Below are 7,875 nucleotides of genomic sequence, written 5' to 3' on the forward strand. Positions count from 1 at the left end.
AAGATTTTCCTACTTCCAAGCCTCAATGTTACGATGTATGTTTAAAAATTTTGGCATAGATTTTCTTTAACAAATCTCATGGTCCTTTTGCACAGACCAATTATTATAATAGGAACTTATTAGGGAAGCTCTGCAAAATATAAATTTTAACAGACCAATAATTAAGGGCAAAGTACTAAATGATCATCTGTTGTATGCATAAAAATATTATTAAATAAATGTAAGGAGAGTGGAAAGAAAAAAGTTTGAGGAGAACAGAATGATTTTAAAATTTAAAATGTAATTAAAAAAATATGCATTGAAGAAAAATATCGATTACTTTTATATTATAGTATTAAAATTGAAAAATCTTTGTGTTAAAAAGGGTGAGCTATTGACTGAATTTTACTTCAAAGTAGGAGTAGGGTTTGGTTTTTCATAAAAGAGATTTCCTCATAAAAAATAGAAAAAAAAAGAAAATAAAAAAGAGGATAGGGTTGCAGTTATATTCACATAGGTTTGTGGTACTGCCTATGACATTTGTAGACAGTTATTTTTGAAAAAAAAAAATCCAGCTATAAATTATTCCCCTATCCTAAAAGTATATTTATGTTTTTTATAAATCAAAACAAAAAATACAAAAATTTATAGGGCTAAAAGCTACCTTTGTCCTTCCATTAATCTTCGGTTTAAAATAATTTTATAATACTGTGATTTATTCAACCCCATAAAATCTAAAAAAAAACTACATTTAATTTCGAACACTGTTATTGTTTATATAAATTATTTTTAATAGTCTTTAAATAAATTTTTAATTTTTAATAATTATTTTATTATACATAACATATATATGGTGTTTAGCTATCCAAACATCTTTTTTGTACTAATTGTATTTGTTGTTGTGAATTATGTCTATATATTAAGGGAAAACATGAAAGAAATCAAGGTGTAGCAGAGCAGAGGGAAACCATCGACGGTTTGACTGAGTTTTCAGAAAGTTTACTCTTGGTATCTAAAATCGTCGACGGTTTCAAGAAAACTATCGACGGTTTGGCTCGATACAGACTGCGCAAATTTTGAATTTTAAATTGTTTGGACGTTATTTTGGTTGGGTTTTGGGGGGAAACTTCTGAGGGAGCTTATATGTACATATATTGCGTTGTATATTGTGTAAGAAGTAAGAGAGAGGGTGAGAGAATGAGAGAAGATCATTGTAGTGTGTAAACTTTGATCTTCATAGTGAAATCTTTTGCCGATTGCTCCTATGAATGTAAGCTTTGCCGAACCACGTAATTCCTAGTGTCGTTGCCTTTATTATTGTTTTCTTTATACTGCTATGGTTGTGGATATATTCTATTTATCACCATTTAGATTATTGCAAGTGCATGTTTGATTCTTTACAACAATATTGTTATTCCGCTGTGCATTGTTGTAAGAAGTGTTATTTTTTACAAGAATTGGTATTAGAGCGTGTTGTATGACCTCCGAATTGAATGATGCAACATAGTATGGTGAAAGGTTTATACATAATTCAATCGGATAGCAAGGTTGCAGCAACTTGGAATGAATTGGGAGCAATCATTTGTCTTTATTTGACTAATGATGTGTTGTATCATGTCATGGATGAGAATACTCCAGCATTAGTTTGGCGAAAACAAGAATGCCGATATATGTCTAAGGGTTCGTCAAAATCTGCAAGTATAGTGGAGGAAGACTCAGAATGTAGTGATGGAGATATGCTATGAGTTTCATTGGGTTCGGAGTGCCACACGGGTGATTCTTGGATCTTAGATACCGAATGCTATTATCCTAGAAAATGGTTTGACACCTATAGGTCAGTTTATGTTGGTTGTATTTTTTTTTATGGAAAATGATATTTCATGCAAAATGTTTGTTATTGGAAATGTAAAAATCTAAATGTATGATGGTGTTGCAAAAAACATATGTGATGTAGAGCATGAATCAAGTTTAAGGAAGAATGGTATTTCATTGGAAACTTTAGACCGCAATGGATATTGTTACAAGTCTAAATGTAGAGAAATGAAAGTGTGTGAAGGTAACTTGATAGTGATAAAAGGGGAAAAAGTAGCGGGAAATATCTATACACTGTAGGGTGTGATGGTTGTAGGTGGAGTTGCAACTGTTGAATCTGAGTCAAGTATCCTGTAGCTTATGCGGTTAAAGCATGTGGGCGACTACATGTATTCAGATATTTGGGAACAAATGATGATAGCATTAGGGGATAGACATATGAATTTCAAGGGATTATCACGAAGGGTCTTGATGTACTTCATGCAGTGGCTGAGGTGGAGAACCAGACCGGGAGAGAGATTCTTAAGTCAAACATTGGGGTTGAGTATGCTGGTTTTGTTCAAGGAGTTTTGTAAGCATGACAGATCATATACAGAGCTTGCATGGTACTTCTTGGTAAAGTTAGTGAGTATGACGAGTTTCTCGTATGACTGATCGCCAAAGGTATCTCTAAATGGGAAAGTTGCAGGTGAATTATGGGCAGGTTTTGCTATAGACTACTCGGTTGTGAGTGGATGTCCACTGATGCAATATTCTAGTGATGGAAGATCTAAGCTTAGTGTTATGTTCGGACAGTACATCTTTTTAGGTTATAAGGAAGGTGGGTGCAAGCTAGGTGATCTTGTGACAAACAAAGGGGTGATCGAGGACATGCCTTTTGTTGATGAAGTCATGGGTCAGCGTACTCAGGTAAAGAAAGAGAAACAAATACCAGAAAACTGCAGCAGCAGAAATCATGTTATTCAAATGGAGTTAGGGACCCAGGGCAGAAATGCGGGGAGTTCTATCTCAGGTCAACGGTATCACGGTATGAATGGGCATGTGATGCAGGTGGAGCAATAGACTCAATACAGAAATGACATAGTTCATATTTTAGGGAGTTTCAGCTCGGGAGACCAATAGAATCACGGTGGGCACATGTGTACTATCATACCACTACTCAGGTGTGTGAGTTGGTGAGACTTTCAGTGTTGAAGAGGGTGATAGGATGCCGTGGATTGATGTATTTATTGTGTATGAATAACATGTTATTGGCTGGAAAGGCTTTGACTAAGGCTAATCAGTTGGAAACTCTGTTGAAAGGTTTTGACATGAATGTGTTGGGTACGACCAAGATGGGTCTTGGTTTTCTGATTCGCATAGACAAAACTGCAGGGAGATTGGTATAATCTTAAGGTGGTTTTGTGGACAGGGCTACAGGGAGACTGGTGTTATCTCAGGGTGGCTTTATGGACGGAACTGCAGGGAGACTTTGTTTGCTGTCTTAGGGGAGTTCTGTGGAGAATCGTTATGGAATGTTTACCGCTCGGTACCTAAGGACGGGCTGTGATGTCTAGGATATATCAAAGGTCCCCCATGATTGTACAAAGGGGTGTTTCAAACTTTCAGTAGGCAACAGAGTGAACCATCAGTTGTTAGTTTTGTTGAAGACTATGTAGGGGGCTTTGGTGATAGAAGACTTGCAGCAGTGTTTGTGTTTACTGTTGTGGGAAGGTCTTGTTGGAAGTCTAAGGTGAAGTCTTAGGGTGTTACATCTACAACTATATCGGAGTTGATGGTAGAAGCAAAAGCTGCCATCAGTAAGTTCAAGCGGTGTTGTTTGGACTTGATGTTTGTCTCTAGTTGCTAGACGGGAGGCGGTCTCAACGGAACGTTCCAAGTTCAAGGTGGAGCAGTGGGTTCATGTTTTTGGTTTCTCTTAAGGGGCGTATGCCCACCAAGGTGGAGTTTGTTGTGAATTATGTCTCACATACTAAGGGAAAATATGAAAGAAATCAAGGTGCAGTAAAGTAGAGGAAAACTGTCAACGATTTCAGGAAAACCGTCAACAGTTTGGCTGAGTTTTCAGAAAGTTTGCTCTTAATATCTAAAACTGTTGACAGTTTTAGGAAAACTGTTTACAATTTGGCTTAGTACAGACTGCGCAGAAAAACATCGTCGGTTTGGCTCAGTACAGATTGCACAAATTTTGAATTTTAAATTGTTTGGACGTTATTTTGGTTAGGTCTTAGGGGGGAACTTCCAAGGGGGCTTATATATACATATATTATGTTGTATATTGTGTAAGAAGTAAGAAAGAGGGTGAGAGAAGGAGAGAAAATCATTGTAGTGTGTAAACTTTGATCTTCATAGTGAAATCTCTTGCCTATTGCTCCCATGGATGTAAGCTTTGCCGAACCATGTAATTCCTGGTGTCGTTACCTTTATTATTGTTTTCTTTATACTACTGTGGTTATGGATATATTTTGTTTATCACCATTTAGATTGTTGCAAGTGCATGTTTGATTCTTTACAATAATATTGTTATTCCGCTGTGCATTGTTGTAAGAGACGTTATTTTTCACAACAATTTGTCGATGTTAAAAATTGAATCCAGTCTTTGTGCTCACAGTACATGATGATCACTTGTAGCCAAGAAGAAAAAGAATTTTGAGAAATCCCTTGTAATCTCCAAAGACCTTCTCCAACACTCAAGGCAGGATCGAGAAAGTATGAAAAAATGGGTAATAGTATGTATAGTGTAATTGTGACTCCTAACGTATATATGGTGTTTTAGTTATCTAAACATCTTTTTGTAACTAATTGTATTTTTTGATGTTAAAAATCGAATCCAGTCTTTGTGCTCATAGTATGTGATGATCACTTGCAGTCAAGAAGAAAAAGAGGTTTGAGAAATCCCCTGTAGTCTCTACAGACCTTCTCCAACACTCAAGGCAGGATCGAGAAAGTATGAAAAAATGGGTTATGGTGTGTATAGTGTAATTGTGACTCCTACATATGGTGTTTAGCTATCCAAACATATTTTTTGTTACTAATTGTATTTGTTGATGTTAAAAATTGATTCCAATCTTTATGCTCACAGTATGTGATGATCACTTGCAGTCAAGAAGAAAAAGAAGTTTGAGAAATCCCCCATAGCCACTAGAAAAAGTAATTCCCTAAGAATTAAGGCAGGATTGAGAAAGTACGAAAAGATGGACAATAGTATAGAAAATGTAACTATAAGATACCTTACCTCCTATTGGAATCCTTTTTAATAGTTGCAAAGGTGCTCCTAGACAATAATGCTTGACAACCTTAATTCTTAGGGAGTCATAGGAGTTACTCTTCCTACATAGACCCTTAAGCAACTCTTGGTCATTACCCTCAGTATTAAATTGAAAAGGCTTTATGTTAAAAAGGTTGAGCTATTGAATTTGCTTTCACCTCCATTCTCCCAACATAGGAGATCAGTTCAATTCCTCACAAAGGTGGATCTCTTAAAAAAAATAACAAAGCAAAAGAAAAAGGAGATCAACAGTCCTTCTAGGGGTGCTTGTAGATTACCATTTTTGCACAAAAAGAAGAAAAAAGAATTGATATATTAATTATTTGCTACCCTAAAAGTGGATTTGTGTATTTTTTTTTTTATTTTTTTTTACTGTCCCTTCATTATTAGGTCAAGAGAAAAAAAAAAACACAAAAGCTTTGTGAAGCTAAAATTATCTTTGTCCTTCTATAAATCTTTCATTTAAAATAATTTTAAAAGACTATGATTACATCAAATCTTAAAGAGTATTAGCTTAGCATTGCAATTCCTCTTAAAATTGTCAGTTATTCATTTTTTTTTTTTTCGTTTTCGTAATAAGTTACTCATCATACGGCTTACAATAATTTGATGAATCGAGTCTTAAAAAATAATTAAGGTAAAAAATTTAAAATACTTTTATAGTATGTTTATTAGTAATAATGAGTCAAACTTCATGCTAAACATTTATGTATTTTTATTTGGAAAATCTTACCACATTGACAATGTCTAATTTTCATTCCCTCTCACACAAACTTGATCATTTAAAATAAAGTTGGAATTAATTTTTTTTTTTTATAACGTTGCGTGTCCTGGACTTACGCACCAGACTAATCCCACGTCTACGCCAGTCGTGCCGTCAGCCAACACGTAGGAGGTAAATCGCAGATGTGCACTACAAGTGGCAGCGTTCGAACCCCAGACTTCACCTTTGTCCAAGGCCATCTGATACAAGTCCTTACCACCTGAGCTTATGTCTGGAGACAAATTTTAAAATTTTAAATTAATGCGCTATTATCGAAATTTTTTAAAATTTTAAAATAAATTTTTGTGTAATTATTACGTATTCTAAATTATTTTAATTTAATTACCCTATTAAGAATGATTATGGATGTAATTTTTTTTTTTCTTATTGTACCTCTTGTAGCACCGACTTGTAATTGGGTGTAAAAGAACCTTCGGTCATTATAATTTATTGACAAAAATAGGTTAAGCAACATTCCAATTAACTATGGGTCGAGGGAGAAAAATAGTTTGCATCATTGATGAGATGATCTAATAACTCTTTTATTTAATTAACAAAATATGTATTTCATTTCCATAATAAATTAAGGAAATGCAATAACGACTATTCATTAAAATATTTTAAAAAATATAACTTGTAAAATAGCATACTTTTTTTTTTTTTTTTTCCAGAAAACTCTATTATTGCATAATATATATTTTTTTAATAGGTGGAAGCTTCCCAAAACATATATATAAAAAAAAAAAGTTAAAATTACTAAAAAATTATGAGTACTATTTTTTAAATATTTTAATTAATAGTCATTATTGTACTTGGACTTTAATTTGTTATTGGAATATAACATATATTATGTTAATAATGAAAGAATACGAAGGTGATTTTATTAGTTAACACATATTATTTTTTTAATATTGAGTAGGTGTTGACTAACAAAACGTTACTTTTGTCAGTAAATTATAATGTCAGAGTGTTCTTTTCCTAATCATCAAAAATTTATTTACGTATATTACTTTTTAATATTGATTAGTTGTTGATTATCAAAAAGTTACTTTTGTCGGTAAATTATAATGTCAGAGGGTTCTTTTAGTAATCGTCAAAAATTTAAATTCAACAAAAAACGACATTAAATAAAATTGCTAGTAAGAATAAGATATATTTTTCAATGGTAATAATGGGGATAAAATTCACTAATACATCTTGAATAATTTGTAGTTAAATTGAATTAAAAAAATATTTTTAAAATAATTTCAACATAATGTAATTTATTGAAGAGCGTAATATACTTTTAGCAATGTTTTAATAAGTATTTATTATTTTACTGATGCCCTAATTTTTTATCGTAATGGAATATGAATATTTTATATTACAGTGATTTTTTTAATCTAAATATTTTTTTTAATTAATCATAGTAGACGTCAATTCATAGAATTATATGGCACACATCATAACCTAAAATTGCATAGAACTAAGTTCAAGAGTTAAGTTAAATTTTATATTAAATTGAAAATGTATAAAAGCTGTTTAATATCGGTCCAATCTTTTTTTCGTATTCAGTTATTGCAATCTTTTTTAAGAGTTAAATTAATAAATTGTGAAAGTCAAAATTTTAAAATGTAAACACACTAGTGAAAATCAAAAGAAAAAGCTTAAAAGTATTATTATTTTTTAGCTAAATTATTATTGAGAATTTGAATTATTGGTCTAATCATTGCCACATCCCTTGCCTAGTGACCCAATCTTTTTTTAAGTTGATGCCTATATCCAATACAATCACATTGTGATTGTGTATGCATTTTTTTTTTTTTATGTCTTTTCATTTTTTACTCGTTCAGCTACAAATTTGGATAATTTCGAGTATTTAATTTTGGTTCGGATATGGAAAATTTTAAATCGATTAACCGAATTACCCGAATTACTAAATAATTAAAAATTAAATATAAGTAATATTAATATAACTGATATATTATATATTATATAATTGTTTGATTTTCTTAATTTATTTATTAAATCAATGTCATTCTCTTATTTCAGCTCTTACAATTAAAAGAAAGGG

This window comes from Malania oleifera, chromosome 1 (genome assembly GCF_029873635.1).
Source record: "Malania oleifera isolate guangnan ecotype guangnan chromosome 1, ASM2987363v1, whole genome shotgun sequence".
In the NCBI taxonomy this organism is placed as follows: domain Eukaryota; kingdom Viridiplantae; phylum Streptophyta; class Magnoliopsida; order Santalales; family Ximeniaceae; genus Malania; species Malania oleifera.